The following is a 16,771-nucleotide window of genomic DNA, read 5'->3' as shown; positions in this document are numbered from 1 at the left end:
GTCTCTGACATTCCCTTCAGGATCAGGCCTCTGGTGGACCTGAGTAGGCTGTGGGGCTCCTGGCACCCTGACGGACCAAAACAGCACAGACTAGAGATAATTCTAACAAGAGTTCAAGGACAGCTCTGGAGGCCTATTAACCCTCAGAACTTGCAGCGTTCATTCTCCCCATGCCCACATCAGCCCCTCCATGCTCCGTGGTGTAGTGTTTTATGATTGCATTTTGACTAAATAATTACCTAGTCTCTTCCCCAATAGGAAGAAATATTACACCCAGTGAGGGCCCTTCAAAGCTGCTGTCCAGAGGCCCTTTTAACCCAGGCTAATCATGAAAGGATGAGGGGAGAGCCGGCCTGAGAGCTGCTCCCTGGCCTCCCAGAGCCCTCTGCTGGCTCTTGGCTGAAGGTCAGAGCTGTGTCCATCCCCACCCCTGGTCAGACTTTCCAGGGAAAGCTCCGCCCCCGCCCTTTGGTCCTGCCTGGGCTCGTGGTGGCCTCACTGCTGAGGTGCTGGTACCCACCACCTGCTGGGGCATAGATGGAGGGCAGCAGGGTGTGGAGATGGCTCTTTGTGACAACATCCCCTCCTTTGGAGTGGGGGGGTGTGACAGAGACCGCTGGGAGGAAGCCAGAGGAGCAGGAAGAAGGATGAGAAGCTGCATTCTCTGGCTGCCCTGGAGTACCCGCACTCTCGATTCAAACCTGAATGACAGGTGCAATCCAGGCCCGCCCTTGAAAAGAGAGGGGGCTTCACTGGTGTGGCCTGAGCCACTTGGGTCAGCCCGTGATGGTAACGCCTTCTCCTGGCCCAAGGACACAGCTCATTCTTTCCGCAGAGAATGATCTGCAAATGATCATTTCTAATAGTGGAAAAGCGTTGAGTTTACAAATACTGAGGAACATGACACTCTTTGTACTTGCACACTCAATTTGAATAATGGGAATGTGAACTTGTGCCTGGCTTGCTTTGTAAATATTGCTGAGCTTGTGTGTGTGTGCGTGTGCATGTCCACATATGTGTGTGTGTAAACTACATTTTTCTAGCCACACTGCAAATTCCAAACCTATGTCTTTCAGGTCTTCTTCAAGCCCAATTACCCTGCTCTTCCCAAATTTAGTGCCAGAGACAAGTTTTCGTGAATTACCTGCCCAAGCCCTCTCCAGCTCCCCCTCCTACTTATGCTAGAATCCCAACTGCTTTCCACAGTCCAGAGAGCCCTGCGTGATATGGACTCAGCCCACGCAGCTCCTTCGTCTTTCCTACACTCACTCTACACTCCCCACATGACCTTACAGTTGCCTAGACACACCAAGCTGGTGCCCGCCACAGGGCCTTTGCATCTGCTGGTCCCTCTGCAGAAATTGCTCTCCTCCTAGTCTTCACATGTCTCTGCTCAAATGTCACCTTCATCACCTTTCCAATGAGGCCTTTCCTGAATGTCCCCTACTCCTCCAAGGCCACCACTTTCTGTCCCCTTATGTGGCTTGGTTTTCATAGTATTTATCACTACCCGAACTACTTGTAAATGGGTGAATAAGTAAATGTGGTTTAGGAATAGGTGAAATGTTAGAAGTGCTGGGAATGACCAAATCCGAGACCATGCGCGTCAGTTCACTGCTGTGGGAAACTAACCCACGAGGGCTACAAAAGGGGGATACTCGGGTCTGCCCCTCAGGGTTGTGGTGACCATCTGATTCAGTAAGGTGATGTGGTAAAGCAGTGGGTGACGCCGCACACGCGATGCCTGCTCAGAAGCGTGTGCATCAGAACAGATCTGAGCCTGCCAGTGAGGAACAGACCCACATTTGGAAAGATGTAGGACAATAAGACACAAGTCACAAGACCCTGGACAGCACGAAAGAAGGCTGAGAGATGGAAGAAGGAAGGACAGTTCAGAGAGACGTTGAGTCCGGCGTGGCAGGACAAGGAGCGGCCTCTCCTGGAAGATGCATGTTCAGTTCTGGATGTAGGAAGCCTTCAGTGGGGCAGCTTTGGGTCCTGGAGGAAAGGCCAGAGGGGATTTTACGCTCATCCCGACCTACAGGCTGCCACAAAGGGCTGACCTGACAAGTCAGGGAGAAGGGATGGACCTACAAGGAAACAGACAGCCCCTCAATGAATTCAACTCTAGTCCTCCACTGGTGACAAGAGAGGGTGAAAATCCAGGGACAAGAGGCAAGAGCATGAGGTCCAGCCACCCGCCCCACATGCAGTCCCAGACTCCCCAGTGAAGTGCGGCACGAAGCGTTCGCCGTTTGGACAAAGCAGGGAAGCACCCTCCACACAGAGCAGCGGGCTGCAAATGCTGCTCACTCCCAGGGTCTCCAACTCGGCTGGACCCGACGAGCACCCACCCACACAAGGCGCTCACGCTCTTCAGGGTGTGCTTTCTTGGCTTTTAAATGAAATTGCCCAGTTGCACCCAATGTTTAAGTACAAGCGTGTTTCTGGTGGTCTTTAGCTGAAGGACGTTGACAAGCTGTACGAAGAGTCATACATGTTACAAATTATTCTATCTTCCTGGTGCATTGGCTATTTTACCAATATGTGATTGATAAAATAATGGTCAGGGAGCCTCTGTATCTCTAGGAATGCTTTTTGCCCCAATGTCCATTTGGTCCGATATAGCCACACCAACCTTACTTTGGTGACTATTTACCTGGTGTGGTGGCAGAATAATGACCCGCCCAAAGACGCCCACGTCCTAATCCTTGCCACCTGTGGCTGTGACACAAAGGGGACTTTGCAGATGTGATTAGGTTACAGATCCTGAGATGGGAGATTCTTCTGGATTATCTGGGTGGGCCCAGTGTAATCACAATAGTCAGAATAAGAGGGAGTTAGAGTGGAGGAGAAGGTGAGGTGATGACAATGTGATGATGGAAGCAGAGACTGGAGTGACACACTTTGAAGATGGAGGAAGGGTCCACAAGCCGAGGCATACAGGTGGCCACTAAAAGCTGAAAAAGGCAAGGAAACAGATCCTCCCTTCATAGCCTCCAGAAGGAACCAGCCCTGTCGACACCCTGACTTTAGCCCAAGAAAACCAATTTTGGACTTTCGACCTCCAGAACTTTGAGGGGATGCATTCTGTTGTTTCGAGCCACTACAGTTGTAGCGCGTTGTCACAGCAGCAACAGGAAGTGTACACCCCACAGTCACCAGACCTCTGGTGTCTCAGACCTTCTGTCTGAGATTGGTTTTCTTCTGCCTGAAGAAAATCCCTTTGAATTTCCTCCATTGAGGATTTTTTTGTGAGGGCCTTTCTCAGTTTTTGCCTGTTTGGAAAAGGACTTTTCCCCCCTCAAAACTCCTTCCTTGTACATTTCCTGGAGACCTGCTTCCTTCATTTACTGGTCTCCCTTGGGGATGCGTCCCAGCCATTTGCTTCCTCATGGGCGCTTTCATGGCTGAATACGTACCAGCAAACGCCTTTGGTGGTCGTTAGTGCCGCTCCCCAGATGCCTCTGCCCCATCTAGGCACAGGGTAGGCTTGTGTGTCTGGATTTGTTTAGATGGGTGTGGCCATGTGGTTAGTTCTAGCAACGAGTGATAAGTGGAAATTCTATCTTCATGTGGGCTGAGCATTTAATTGCCATTGTGAACCCTCAGAGCCCTCTTTCCCTCTTTAGCAACTGGCAATGTGCAAGTGGAAGCTGCTCTTCAGCCTGGGTCCCTGAGGGGCTTTGGTGAGTAGAGCCCCCTGTCAGTTTGCAACGGAGGTGTAGGAAGAGCAAGAAACAAACTTTTGTTGGGGCTGTTTGTTGTCTCAGTGAGACCTAGCCTAGCCTGACTGATACAATGCTCCTGATTACAGCTATAGTTGTGTTTCTTCTTTCAGATTAAATCAAACCCAAAGCTTTAAGAAAACCAAAGGAAATTATGCCACACATTAGATTCTCAAAGTTCTAAGATACAGGATCTGAGCAACAGAGGAAAAAAATAGCACTTTATGTCACTATATGGTTTTAGAAAACAGTTCATGAAAATTGAGTCTTAGTTCCAGAATATTCTATGCAATTAGGCTGTCGTCATTCCTTTTGTAGAACATTAAGCAATTGTGTTAAACATGAAAATAACACTCAAAGGTTTTTGTTTGTATTTTGTAACTGATTTTCAGTATCATTACTAGGATTCTATACAAATACTTTAGTAATCTGTACACTAGCTGTATTCCTTCACAAAATTTTATTAAAATTCTATTTTTTCTCAAGGAACACATTCCTATTTAATAATTCAAGTCAATGGAAAAATAAGATGTGATGCTCCAAAATTCGCTTTACAAGTCACTTTTAAAGGCATATATCAATTCCATATAAAAGATGCAATTATAGTTTACATATCTTCGGAAGTAATTAGATGCTACTACTATTACTAATAGTGGTACAACTACTAATACTCCATCTTACCTGCCATGGACGAGGACCAGCAAGCCCAGTTACGCTTCGGTTGGGGTACGCTGGAATCACAGGCGGAGGAGTCCCTGTTCTCTCCGCATCCTTCAGAGAAAGGCTGATGGGTGGGAACCAAGGATGGATGCGCCCATAAGGATGGATGCGCCCATAAGGCTGGGCTCCAGCAGAGGGGTTGGGTTCCAACAGCATATGAAGGAACATGACAGCAGCCTTTTCAGGGGAGTAAACAATTTGGACTGGGGTGCCAGGCAGTGTGAGCTTAGGTGTCAGATATTCAGAAGAGTGTTGGCTCCTGGAGAAGTTGAGGGCACCCAGGCCAACAGAAGGTTGATAATAGGTGCAATCTTCACATCGGGAGAGGTGAAGCCAGGAAAAGGACGCTCACCCAACAACCTGATTCATCATCTCCCTACTGCCCTTTGCTAAGCAACCACCATATGCCGACCAAAACCTAGGCGCCCTGCACGTGCCAGCTGTTAGTTTCACTGTGACCTTTGAGACGGATGTAATTCTTCCCACTTGACACACGAGGAAAACGAGGCTCCAGGGAAGTTAGGTTACTTGTCCGAGGTTAGCTGACCTATAAATAGCAGAGCCAGGATTCAAACCCAGGTTGTGCTCTTTCCTCTATGTTTTGCTGTCTCCTAATGTAATATCAAATAAAAATGATAAGAAAAGGGTACCAAAGAAATACAGCTCACAGTATTTTAAAGACATATAACTGTCTTAATGATTAGTATAATGATCAAACTATGTCTTCAAAATGGACTCCCTTCCTCCAGCCAGGACACCAACAATGATGGCACCCTCTGTTGCTTGTGGCCAAAGGGTGGCATTGAAGACACTGGAGTGAGCTCTAGTGCTCGCCTGAAGTCAAGGATTTGCACTGGTTTTGGAAACACCTTATAAAATTTTGAGGGTGTAGAGATGGTGTGTGTGTGTGTGTGTGTGTGTTGCAGGGAAGGACTCCCAGAATTGAGACCAGAGTGAGTCGTGAATGGCCTTGACTGCTTTTGGGCTTGAGGTAACTCCCAATCCATGGGTCACTCCAGAAAATCCATGGCTGATCAGATGGCCTTAAATATTTTGAAATGAGGGAGAGTACCCAAGACAGAGAGAGAAATCATCAGAAGCCCCTAACTGACCCATCTACCCCCAGGTTCTCGAAGACACTTGCAGCCTGTAATGATCCACAGTGTGAATTCTGAGCTCCATCCAAATTCCGGGATGCAGACTGAGGTTCAGTGACCTCCAAAAGCTGAGCCTGTGGGCTTTAGTCAAATGGGGCATCGCCCCACCCACCACAGGAAACCATTTTCTTCAGAGAGGAGCAAAGGACGGGAGCTCCAGGCATCTGTTAACTATCATCTGCTCTTCTCGCAGCCCCAGAGCTCCAGTAACATGAATAAAATAAACTGGGTCACAGACTGCTGGGATAGGGACTTTGTGTCAGGTTCCTGGGGAAAAAAAGACTGGCCTCAATGTAGCAGGATGATCTGTCATCATTTCTGGAGGCTAATTATAACCCTGAAACCAGAACATGGCCAATTTAAAAGTCTCCTCAGAGGACAGCAAAAAGCTGACAAAAGCTAGCTTCCAGTTTAATTTTGGGTAAACGGTCTAACATGACTTGGCCTAGATTCCTTAGCTATAGAATAAGAATATCAAACGACCTGTTTGAAACTGGGCCACAATAGCATTTTGAAAGGTGCTGTATAAGCAAGGGGCTGTGGAATCTCGGGATCTCAGAAGCCTGACAAGATCGCTTGGTTGATCCCCCACCCTCAGATAAGCACATGCTTACGCAGTCCACATGGATGAGGCGCTACTCTCATTTTGTAATCGGTGGTCTATTTTGATAGTCAACAGCTGGTTAAGAAATTCCTCCCCATGTCGCCTTCATTTCCACATGTTGCACCCCCTGAACAATCCCTTCTGTTATCCTCAGGCAACCCTGGTACTTTCCTAGGACTCGCTGTGCTGAGTCATGATGCTTCTCCTGTTGCCGCCCCAGGTAAGGGCCACGCCTCCAAGGTAGAAGGTCAACATCTCCCCTGCAGAGAAGAGACAATCCCATGATCTCTGGCAGGAAAGAAGAAGGTGGAGGGATGAGAGGCACCTCTGGCTCTCGGGACCATGATCTGTCAGGTGTAGACCTCCAAGGATCTAAACACGCTGAAAGGACTCCTAGAGGGCAGGAGTTATAAAGAGGCCTCTGTCTCATGGAGATAGTCCAGGAGCTAGGCCAAGAGGTGTCCATAGCTATATGTTACAAACCAGCCTATCGGTCGCATACTGCTAAATATGCTTCATCGTCCCCAAGACTCCACTCCAGATCCCCCTAGGATAAGCATTCCCTCCACCTTTCTCTTGGGAACTTTTGGTGGAAATTTTGAGCGGCACTATATCATAGCATTTCTTTTGTGAGAATATTTGCTATTCTCCCTATTCATCTTGCTGACCCAGATGCTTCCTTGTCCTTCTCTAATCTCTTGATTCATTCAACAAATTTTTATTGGGCACCTACAATGTGCAAAATTTTGAGGATCTACCTGTGAGCACAATACACCTGGTACCTGTCCTCAGGGGTTTACATTCTACAGAGATTGGACTCCCCTGTTCCTGAGACTGGGCTCTTGCTTTCTCCTCGCTGGCCCCCTTCCCAGGTACTTCTCTGCCCTCCTGTTGGGACACTAGCCTGCTGCCCAGGTTGAAGTATCGTCTCCTGTATTCCTCTCTGTTGCCTACCGCGGGGACCTTCTGAACATATGTGTACTCTCTCTGTACGTCCAGATGCTGGGGGACTCCTAGTGAGATGATCATGTGCTCTGCCTGCCAGGCGATGTTAGGGAGGGACACAGTTCAGGGGATAACTAAGGGCTCAGTACTCTGTGTGGGTGCTGGGCTACTTCTGGGCCAGAGATTGCCCATTTCGAGACTGGCCTGTTTCAGAACAGTCATAATTTACACGAAAGTCCACTCGGCTGTTATTAAACTGGCCAGTTGCCCACTTGCATGCCCTCAACAATGAGTCACAATTTCCAGCCTTTAATAAAATAACAAATATTTTTTTTTAAAAAGATTGGCACCTGAGCTGTCATCGGTTGCCAATCTTCTTTCTTTTTCCTTCTTCTTCTCCCCAAAGCCCACTAGTACATAGTTATATTCTAGTTGTAGGTCGTTCTGGTTGTGGTACGTGGGACGCCACTTCAGCATGGCTTGACAAGCAGTACAAGGTCTGTGCCCAGGGTCCGAACTGGTGAAACCCTGGGCTCCTCAAGTGGAGCATGTAAACTTAACCATTCAACCACAGGGCAGGACCCTGAAATAACAAATCTTGATGGAGTCCCTGATGCCATGAACGTGAGTGGTAAGATAAGGGGCCCTGGTAATAGGACTGGACGTCTGGCACACCACTGAGCCTCAGCAGTCAGTCTCGAGACTGTGGTGTAGCTTGAGTTACCTACATGGGTAGATCACCACCATCTTGCAGTCCCTCTAGCCTTTGGTGTGACGTCATCCAGCAGAGACGGGATGAGTCGAACAGAGACAGGGTAAAACAAGGCAGCGATATTTTAGAGGCAAGAGTCTACACGTTACCCACACAGGCATTTGCCTCTCGGCCTTCTCTCCTTCCTAGCCACCTTTGACTTTGCCACTGCTGCCAGGCACGTTTCTAGAAGGGAGGAAGAGGAACATTTTATTTTCCATGGGCACTCCTATGAAGTGTTGAGAAAAAGATGAAACTTAAAACTTGCCTAAAATCAGGGTTTAGAATGACCTCTTAATACTCCTGGTCCACGTTTTTCCAGCTGAATTTTTCTGCAGCCTTTGACTACAGCCCTCTGTGCAAACGCAGCACTAGGCAGAGGGCAGCAGTGCCCAGGCAGAAGCCTCGGGGACCCCCGGCTCAATTAGGAATATCGTATGGTGTGTGTCGGGTGTGTTCCCAGACATATCCCCCAAAATGTCATGATACAATTACTTACTAGAAGAGAAAAAAGATTGGGGAATCAAACTGCCTGGCTAGGAATGTTACTTGTTTTTCCTTCCTCTCTTCTGTTCCTAAGGAAAAAGAATTCTTAAAATAAATAAATAACAATCCATTACTAAAACCCCAAGCAACTATGTTTCGGAACAAGTAATGAGCCCAATAATGGTGGCATCAAACCCTGACTAGCTGGCGTTGCTTGAAGTGCCAGGCTCAAGTCGCAGAGGATTTCTCTCAGGACTTCTCAAATCACATGTGCCGTGCTGTTTGCTGTTACCTCGAGGGTAACTCAGCATTTGCATCAGTTCTAAACAATCCCTTCCACACTGGGCCAGAGGCAGCTGATAAAGCGTGTGCCAGGGCACTGTTCGATTTTTATTTCAGACGGACCAAATATCTAACTGAACGCTTACCCCATTGCATTCCATCGTGGAAAATCTACCTGCTGGTTTCACCACCAGCTGGAGGTTCTCAGAAGCAACTGCCACTTTCCACGTGAAATTGTTTGTCCTGATTTGATTCCCACTTAAACATCACTTGCTCATAATGCCAGTGACCGTGAAGAGACAATTGTTGCCTTCCACCCCACCTTTGGCTTAGTCACCCCAAGTGATTTGTACATGCGTAACCACTCTACTCTCATCTCAAAATAAAATAAGGACGGGAACCTGAAAGGTATTGTGATGCTGTCTGCTCGCAACCGCACCCCTTCTGGTCCTTTTTCCTTCAGTCTAATGAATTGTTCTTCGTTCTTTTCCTCCCACTCAAAAATGTTCACACTCACGTTCCTTTCACAGTTTCCAGGAGAAGCCATGCTTATTTACCAGAGCAACATTCCTCCAATTTTTATTGAATTAAGTCAGAAGTGGTTCCAGGTTTAAAAACAAAGGTTTCTGGTTTTCACGGACATCAAAGGCTGAGTTCTTCACTTAATCTTAATGAGATTCTGAGTCATAGCTTCAATTTTGCTTGCTTAACTATTTGTGTTGTTTCTTACTGCTCTAAGAGTTCCTATGTCAATTAAAACAAGAGTAACCAGAAACGGCTAAGTCCGTCTAGGGGAGTGGCTGAGTAAACCAGAGGATATCCATTTGTACCAAACAGCCAATAACACTGAACAGTCGTTAAAACATGTGGCCAGGAAAATTGTTAAATTGAAAAAAAAACAAATTAGGTAACCTATTTCACTTTTGTAGGTATATAGGTGTATGTATATGTAAATGTGCTTAAAATGCACAGAAAGGGGTCTGTAGAATTGCACAGAGAGCAACTGACAGTGGGAACAGCTAGGGAGCCGGTGTGGGGCAGGGAATAAAGGGAGCAAGGTTTCACTATGATTACTTCTGTGTCCCTGGGTCTATCACAAGAAGAATGTATTACTTATGGGATACATATATGTACAATACATATATACATGCATGAGTCACTATTTATATAAAAGGGAACAGTCACTTTAAATTTTGTTCCACCTCCACAATATTTGTACAGTGTTATTACTACTCCTAGAGGCTGAAAATTGTTACTACTCTTTAGCTTATGGACTTCAGAAAGCTTGTCTTTCCTCTGTTGCAATGATTCTCAATCTCGGATGCGTACTAGAATCACTCAGGAGCTTTCCTACCTCAACGCCCAGGCCATATCCTGGACCAGCTAAGTCAGGACCCCGTGAGCGAGACCGGCTCCAGCATTTCATAAAGCTCCCCAGGCAATTTCGAGGTGTGACCGAAGTCGAGAACCACTGTTTCACTCTGCAAACCCCTCAAGGGTCGGGTCTACATCTGGTTTGTCTTTCTGTCCTCAAAGCACCTAAGTTAGTGGCTTACATTCATATAATGAAGAGATCTGGACCCTCCAATATTCTCAGAGAGAGAAAAAAACATAGCAACCAGAAATTGAATAATGTGTCAGAACTGTCAAAGCACAGATTCACAGGATCCAACAGACAGCGTCATGCTCCTGTTGATGCCATCACGGCCGACTGACCCCTTGGACACGCATCTTTTTTTGGAGGAAGATTAGCCCTGAGCTAACATCTGCTGCTAATCCTCCTCTTTTTGCTGAGGAAGACTGGCCCTGAGCTAACATTTGTGCCCATCTTCCTCTACTTTATAAGTGGGGTGCCTGCTGCAGCATGGCTTGACAACCAGTGTGTAGGTCTGCACCTGGCACCTGGACCAGTGAACCCTGGGTCGCCGAAGCAGAACATGTGAACTTAACCACTGCACCACCAGGCTGGCCCATGGACACGCATCTTTTGGAACACATCACACACACCTGTGCTCGGTTCCTCTTCTGTCCCTGAGAACTTGGTGTGGTGTTTCTTTGGTCAGGTGACAAGCCAGTAGAGCAAAGAGAAAACCCTCAACCAGCTGTGCCTTTCACTCACGTCAACAAGGAGACTGTAAAACGCTCTTCTAAATTTCGAAGTTTCTAAAGCACCGTTGAGCAGAGGGCCACCTTGGGAGGACCCCTCGCCCTCCTCAGGACCACCTCCCAATTTTGATGCATTATTCCTGAGACATTTCCCAATGGTGCTGGCCTTTTCCTTGGAACTCATTAATAAGTCCTCAGGAAAAAGAAAACTTGAAAATTTGAAGTTATTCAGATATATTTTGGGTTTTTTCTTGCAGATAGTGCTAAAGGCTTCTTCTCCCTGCGTAGCTGGTGCTGCTGGCTCCAGTGGCTTCATCTAAAACTTTGCAGCTTTAAATGTTATTGACCCTGGGCCTACTAGGCCTGTTAAAAAGGAGTTAGTGCTGAGGCCAGCCCCATTGCATAGTTGTTAAGCTTGGTGCACTCTACTTCCACAGCCTGGGTTCATGGATTCGGATCCCCGGCACGGACATACACCACTTGTCAGCCATGCTGTGGCGGCGACCCACATGGAAAATAGAGGAAGATTGGCACAGATGTTAGCTCAAGGCTAATCTTCCTCAGGGGGAAAAGAAAAGGCAGTTAGGGCAGAGAGTCCATTTTCACTGGGCAGTACACCTGGAATTATCCACACTTGATACGGCCCTCTGAGCAGCCCATGTGGTTATATTAATTGTCTATTGATCTCTAGATGACAAGATTTCAGGTACAGAATGTATTTTGTGGACTACAGTTCCATTATAAAAATCCCTGTGCTATATTAATGAGGCACTTTCAAAAACAATTTACATAACACTGAATTTACCTTGTGTCTTTCTTTAATTGGCACAAGATGCTGCAACATTGTTCCATTTTCGAATCTTCTTAGGTGCTATTGTTGTCTTTTTTCATCCTGTCAGGCCGTAACATCACAACAGATTTTGTGAAATTGTTATCACTTACTGAACCTCTAAAATGAATGATCCCATGTATTTTAAAAATCAAGTCCCTAATTATTTGGAATAGTATCTGCCTTTTACATCATTTAGGAGCACATATATTTTATGACCTTATAATTCCAAACATAGGAAAAATAATGGTATTAAATCTTAATATTTTGGAGGAAAACTACATTAAATCAGCTATGCAAATTGCGATATATGAGTCAGATTATTTCCTCTGCCGCAGTGTAAAAGCTGTAAACTTTTCATCAGGATGGAAACTGAAATTGAGGAGACACTCTGATCCCTTTGGCGTGTTTCCTTCTTGGATGACGTTTTCAGAGCCCATCTCCACCGGGCTGGTGTGTGCTCACCCCGCCACACAAACGTGTTTGTTCCTGTCCACTCCTGCACAGATTTGCATTGTTTAGTGCACATGTTTCCTGCCTTGTTCATTCATTTGATATTTCACTCATGGTTAGAGTGGTCTCTTTCATAGTAACTGCTTATGGAAGTCTGTGCTAAAACAAAAGTCTTCCCTTTTCCTGCTGGTTCTCTCAGAGGCTCTGCCTTTCTAGGAGCCACTGTACCTCAGACTTCAGTCCACTCCGCTGTCCCTCCTCTGCTTTCCTTCACTGGCTTCAGAAATCCTGGGAGAGGCTGGACAGGAATCAGCATCAGTGTCCCAAGAGAGGAGAAGGCCCAGTGCCCGCTGATGGGTTAGGACCACCGTCAGCAACACACGCCTGGGGGGCCCCCTTCACTTCTTAGAGTCTATATCACGCTGCCTTCAGTAAAGACACCACTCAGCAAGAAGAAGCCGGCAGGGAATCGTGGCCTTGCCTCCATGGGCTCATTTAGGAGTGTCTGAACAGCCCCGATTCTCTGCCATCCTGGAAGCTCAGGCAGCTCCTCTTGCTGTGGCCCTACTTCCCCTCAAGGGAAACGAAAGGACCCAGGATGGTGATTACTCACTCCCCCGGGGCCAGGCATTTCACATACGGTACCTCTGTTCAGTCTCAGCCCTACTCTACCTTCAGAGGGAGGAACTACGGTTCAGAGAGGCTAAATACTTTCCTAAAGCCGCCTAGCCACTAAGTGGCAGATCCAGGATTCAGCCCAGATCCATTTGATTCCAAAGTCCACGTCCCTCCCTACTATCACCCCATGTCACTAAAGGGGAAAATGTAGAGAATGTGTGCCAGCCTTCAACCTGCACATTAGTGAACATTTAAAGAATAGGCAGCCCAACAAAAGGAGTCACTAGCACAATTCACAACACTTTGCATTAAACTATCTTTAATGATTTTATTACAGATCCAAAAATAAAGCTAAATCGGAAAGAGTTTTATTTTTTCAGTATTTTACATTCAATTCCCGTTTGTTTTCTTTCTTCTTCTGATGCTCAAATTTTCCCTAATCGTAATGAAGGGTAAAGAAACCAGCATTCACTCTGCCCTTTTAGGATCTGTAGTTCCTCCCCAGTTCATGAAAGAAAGGACTTCTTTACCAAAGAATACCAGCTAACAAAGGTAGAGAAATGATAGAATGACGAAATCACCATTTTTCAACTCTCTGTGAAATAATTGGTTCAGGCAAGAACCATCAGTGAATGCTGCAGCCACCGAGTGAAAGGTTTGGGGAGATAGGATCTTTGGCCCATCACCAAAGGATCGCCTATAGATGACTTGCCAATTTCAAGGGAACAATTTACTTTTACAAAGAAAAGCTCTGGTGCTCAACAGCTCAACCAAGGGAACAAACTCAGCAGCCCTAACCGTGGCCAGCCGCAGTGTGCGCCTCCTGACGTGACGCAACAGGAAGTATTCCGCATCACCCATGAAGTGTTTTTTCCAGATATGTTTAACCTGCATTTAGACCTAACTTCCAGTGCGCAGGAAATTCAACAGCTAGAGTATCAAGGTACTGACACTACAAGGAAACAATGGGACACGTGGGACATTCTACAAGACAAACTGGCCTAGTCTCTTCAGAAAATCAATACGATAATGGAAAGCAGATCAATGGTTGCCTGGGAGCAGGAGCGGATGGGGAGTGACTGCCCAGGGGCACAAACGAGCTTTTCAGGATGATAGAAATCTGTATCTGGACTGAGGTGCTGGTTACATTGGTGCATTCATCTGTCAAAACTTATGAACACTACACTTGAAATGACTGCATTTTATTATATTTACATTATGCCCTAATGTAGCTGACTTTTCAAGCAAAAACAAAATATCAGTGTCACACAAGAAAATGAGGCAACTGGGCCATATTTAAATAGAGTAAAGAGCTGCTATAAGCAGATATAATGAGAGAAACTTGGTGAGATCTGGGCTTGAGAAAAAATGAACAACTGAGAAAGATATTTTGGGGATAACCAGGGCAATTTCAACATGGAGTGGATGCTAGGTCATACTGAGGAATTTCAGCAGTTTCCTTATGGTTATGTAGGACAGTGTTCTTATTGTTAGAAGATGCTTGTTGAAATATTTAGGAGAGAAGTGTCATGATGTCTGTGACTTAATTTTCTATACCAAAAGATTTATATGAATATGTGGAAAGATAAAGCAAACATAGCAAAAAGTAATCAATGGTTGAATTCGGTAGAGGGAGTTCCTTGATATTCATTGCACTAGTCTTTCAATGATTCTGCACTTTTGACATTTTTAGTAATGAAAATGTGGAAAACAGTGAATGCCCTTTGAATGGTGATGGCTCCTGCGATTTGGAGTCAGTCTTTGGAAATTCTGGCCTCTGGGTGAGATGTCTTTTATATCAAGGAGCCACCCCTTTCCATTGCTTCTTCTGAAGGAGAAAAGACTCCCTTGGATTCCGGGGACCCTTTCATGTAGTATCTGTGACCTGGAAGGACTTTGAGCTCCTCCCACAATCCTTCACTTCTACTGGGTCACAATGTTGTTGAGAAAATACAAGCAAATGGTTCTGTTATTCCTTGAATAAATATTTCAATAAGACTAAAAAGAAAAGATAAATTCACTCCTGGAATTTCTTCATTAGAAAGGAAAGGATAGAAAAACATAGGGTAGGAAGCTTTTTGTACTCACTTAAAGTTGGATGGAAACGTATGTAATAAGTACTTGAAGGTATGAGTTCTTTTAAAACTTCAGCTAAACGGATGTGGTTACTAGGGTTCTAGACATGGAAGGTCAGAGTCGTTTAATGAGGTGTTGTCTGTGATGGTACTTTTGCTAAGGGAGGTGAGCTCTGATGATCAATTTCTCCTTCTCCCAGAAGGTCTTGCTCAAATTGCTTCTCTTACATAAAGTCTTTCCAAACTAATGCAACCCACAGTGATTACTCCCTCTGCCAGATGCCACCTGCTCTTGTCATCTGTTTCGCCCTGTCTGATCCTTAGTCACTTACTAGATTATTTAAATAGCTGGCATTTTTGCATCCTCTTCCTGGTATGTCTGTTTCTACCTGCACATATCCATCCACACCGTGAGTGCTTTGAGGGCAGAAGCCACGGCTGAGCACCTGTGTGTCCCCAGTGCCCTGCATAGGGCCTGGTCCAAAAATATTTGCTTTCTTCCTATTCCTCCTGTGGTCCAGAGCACGGGGCAAGGCACGGAGGAGTTTCTCCTTTGAAGTTTCCCTGTTGAATGGATCGAGTTACCCAGGATCAGGAAATCTGAGTGATAACATCTCTCCTCATTTGTCTATACTTCTAGACTTACTTTTTTCATTCAGTGTTATGCTTTTGAGACACAGCTTTGGTAATGCACGCAGCTGTAGTTCCATTATTATAAACTACTTATAGCAGTCTATTATATAAATGTACCAGAAAATAAATATTTGTGGAGTGAATGGATAAGTGAGTAAATTCACCCTCACACGCAGCCCCATTTCTGACAACTGAAATTTGCCCTGAACATCAATTTTTGTTCTCTCCGTGTGATCCTTTTCCAACCACCGGCTCTAACACAACTTCTCCTCCACCCTGCCCCAGCCCCTTCCTCCATGGGCGTCTGACCCAGCTCCTCGCCATTATGCTGATCCTAGGGGTTTATTTCATTCTAAATCTAAATTACCCTTCTCTGGGAAATCTTTTGTGATTAATCAATCAGTTAGTCAATTACTTTTAGAAGTAGAAAAGATTTTTGAAGCACATGTAACTTGATACCTATGTAGTGAGATATTGCTGGCAGATGGACACTCACCTGCTGGAATATATCAGATGTGAAGGAGCCCACTGCTTCATGAGAACAGCCATTCTATTGTCAGCTTTTACTTTGAAAGCTTTTCCTTCTATTGAGCTGAAATTCACTCCCTGTAACTTCCACCCATGGATCATTGTTCTGCGTTCTGGAGAGACACACACGGCCTAAGCACGGCCCCTCCTCAAATGCCTGCAAGGTGTAAGCAGGTCCCTTTTTCCCCACCTCCCCCTACACACACCCTCACCCCAAGTTCTTCTATTTTTCAAGTCACACTTCTCTTTTCCTTTTGTCATTTCTTATTTAATACAATTTCTAGGTTCTTTTAGCAGACTGATCACTATCCTCTGAGCTCCCTCCCTTTACCAAGATGATGTATGACGTGATCTTGGGGAGTGATTCCCCTGCCCCCAGAGACGCCTTGCTACTTGCTGCATTTATAATCTGTACCCATGTCTTGTTATACTTGGTCTGGTAGCATGTTTTAGATGTAAACATACGCAAGAAACAGTGGAACACCGACTAATCTCTCTATGACCACAACTCGGACATCTTATGCTGGGGATATATATAGGGGAAGGGATAAACACTAAGAAATCCTAAAGGTTCTATGCGGAGTAGCTATGATGAAGCTCAGGCTTCTTGTTCTAGGTGGATTTGCTTGAAATAATTGATTAATTTATTCATATTTATCTATGTATCTATCTCATTTCCCCATCAGAAGTGCAGGCTCATAATAGGCAGGGACTGTAGTTAATCAAACTTTAAAAGTTTTCCTTTCGGTCATCCTCTCTCAGAGCTTGCAAGTGAGAAACATATTTATTAGCAGTGATAAAAATTAGTCTAGTATTTTCAAAGTGAGAGCACTCTGACCATGAAATCTATCACTGC

Source organism: Equus asinus, chromosome 11 (assembly GCF_041296235.1).
Source record: "Equus asinus isolate D_3611 breed Donkey chromosome 11, EquAss-T2T_v2, whole genome shotgun sequence".
NCBI classification, from domain to species: Eukaryota; Metazoa; Chordata; class Mammalia; order Perissodactyla; family Equidae; genus Equus; species Equus asinus.
Note: the sequence above shows the minus strand (reverse complement) of the source record.